General features: G+C 42.5%; 1 protein-coding gene and 1 pseudogene across 1 annotated transcript in view; one reads left to right on the top strand and one right to left on the bottom strand.

Annotated features, from left to right (window-relative positions):
- Positions 1-185, bottom strand: part of LOC100941137 — a 644-nt pseudogene extending 459 nt beyond the window's left edge.
- Positions 1-2137, top strand: part of RAB40C (RAB40C, member RAS oncogene family) — a 39667-nt gene that overhangs the window by 14498 nt on the left and 23032 nt on the right. The gene's annotated exons all lie outside the window — the stretch shown is intronic.

The following is a 2137-nucleotide window of genomic DNA, read 5'->3' on the forward strand; positions in this document are numbered from 1 at the left end:
TACTCTATTTCAGATTTTCTAAAAGCTGGGCAGTTATTGGCGAGGATGACCAATTTCGTTTTGCCTTGTCTGATCATCTTCAAAATCTGCTTGTCCCTGAGCACATACTTTCTACTTTTCATAAATAGTTGGAGCCTCGAGTTGATCGACTCCAGCTACTGTTTTGTCTTCTTTGCGGCCACCATCTTCCTGCCTTAGGTGTGAGATGGGTCCCAAGCAAGACCAGCCGCCAAGATGGCCGGGAGCAAGCTATTTTATTTTATGGGAATGAGCTATTTTATTTTATTTTTTTATTGAGACAGAGTCTCACTTTGTCATTGTCTGTAGAGTACTATAGCATCATAGCTCACAGCAACCCCATACACCTGGGCTCAAGTGATTCTCTTATGTTAGCCTCCCTAGTAGCTGGGACTACATGTGCCTTCCACAAAACCTGGCTATTATTTTTTTGTTTAGCAGGCCCAGGCCGGGTTTGAACCCACCAGCCGTGGTGCATGTGGCCAGCTTCCTAACCACTGAGCTATGGGTGCCCAATCATTATTCTTTTATTTATAAGAAATTGTCAAAGCATTTTCTAAAGTAGCTCTATCATTTTGTATTCCCGTCAGCAATACATGAGAGTTCCAGTTGCTCCACATTTGTCAATATTTGATGTTGTCAGCTTTTTTTCTCCCTGCTCCTAAACCTAGCAACCACTTATCTTAGTGTTACAATAGACTGGTTTGCAATTTCCAGATCTTTTCTATAAATGGAGTCACACAGTATGTAACTCTTTTGTGTCTGGCTTCTTTCTTTCAACACTTTTGTTATTATTTTTTTTTTTTGCAGTTTTTGGCCAGGGCTGGGTTTGAACCTGCCACCTCAGGCTTATGGGGCCGGCGCCTTACCCCTTTGAGCCACAGGCACCGCCCTCAACACTTTTTTCTTTTTCTTTTTTGTTTATTTTTGGGCCGGGGCCAGGTTTGAACCTACTACCTCCGGTATATGGGGCCGGCACTCTACTCCTTGAGCCACAGGCACCACCCAACACTTTTTTCTATAAGAGATTTACCCACATAGTTGTGTGTAGCTTAATTCCTTCTTTGTGTTGTATAGCTTTCCATTTGTGAGTACTACTATGCAGTTATCTGTTCTTCTGTAGATAAGCTTTGGATAATTTCCATGTTTGGGTCATTCTGAATAGTGCTCCTATGAAAATTCTCATATACATGTTTTTGGTGAACACATGGAGACATTTCTGTTGGGGATATACTGAGGATTAGAAGTATTGGGTGGGGGCGGCACATGTGGCTCAGTGAATAGGGTGCTGGCCCCATATACCGAGGATGGCAGATTCAAACCTGGCCCTGGCCAAACTGCAACAAAAAAATAGCTGGGCGTTGTGGTGGGCGCCTTTAGTCCCAGCTACTGGAGAGGCTGGGGCAAGAGAATCACCTAAGCCCAAGAGCTGGAGGTTGCTATGAGGTCTGACACCACAGCACTCTACCGAGGGTGACAAAAAAATAGAAGTACTGGGTGGTAGGGTGTGCATATGTTCAACCTCAGTACACTGCCAGTTTTCCAGAGCTGTTGGATGATTTCTTGTCTCACCAAGAGGGAGTTAGAGTTCCCTTTGTTCTAAGTCCACCTTCCATTTTAGTGGAGCTAACCTGCTAGTGCCTGTTTCTTTGTAATAGCCATAGAACATTCCATCCTACAGAGTTAACTTCTGTTTTAACCATTCCCCAGTGGGTAGATTTTTAGTCTATATACAGTTTATTTGTAATAAAAAATAAGTAAATAGCTTTTAGTTACTTTTGCACCTTTGTATTCCTTTTCTGTTAGTATTGTTACATATTATTTCACATTTCTGTGGGTTCTCATTCTGATGTGGGTGTCCTTGGGCTAAAATCAAGGTGTTGGTGGAGACACTGCTTTTGGCAAGCTCTAGGGGAGGATCCGTTTCCTTGCTCATGGGGTCATAGGACTGTGGTCCCTGTCTCCTTACTGGCTGTAACTTGAGGGCCTTTCTTAGCTTCTAGAGCGATGTTTTTCAACCTTTTTTATCTCACAGCACACTTGAACCTATAGTTTAAGTTCTGTGGCACATTTAAATTATATTGATAAAAATACAGTTTAAGAATATACTTACTGGCTC

This window comes from Otolemur garnettii, unplaced genomic scaffold (assembly GCF_000181295.1).
Source record: "Otolemur garnettii isolate 467f Iridium unplaced genomic scaffold, OtoGar3 scaffold00044, whole genome shotgun sequence".
NCBI classification, from domain to species: domain Eukaryota; kingdom Metazoa; phylum Chordata; class Mammalia; order Primates; family Galagidae; genus Otolemur; species Otolemur garnettii.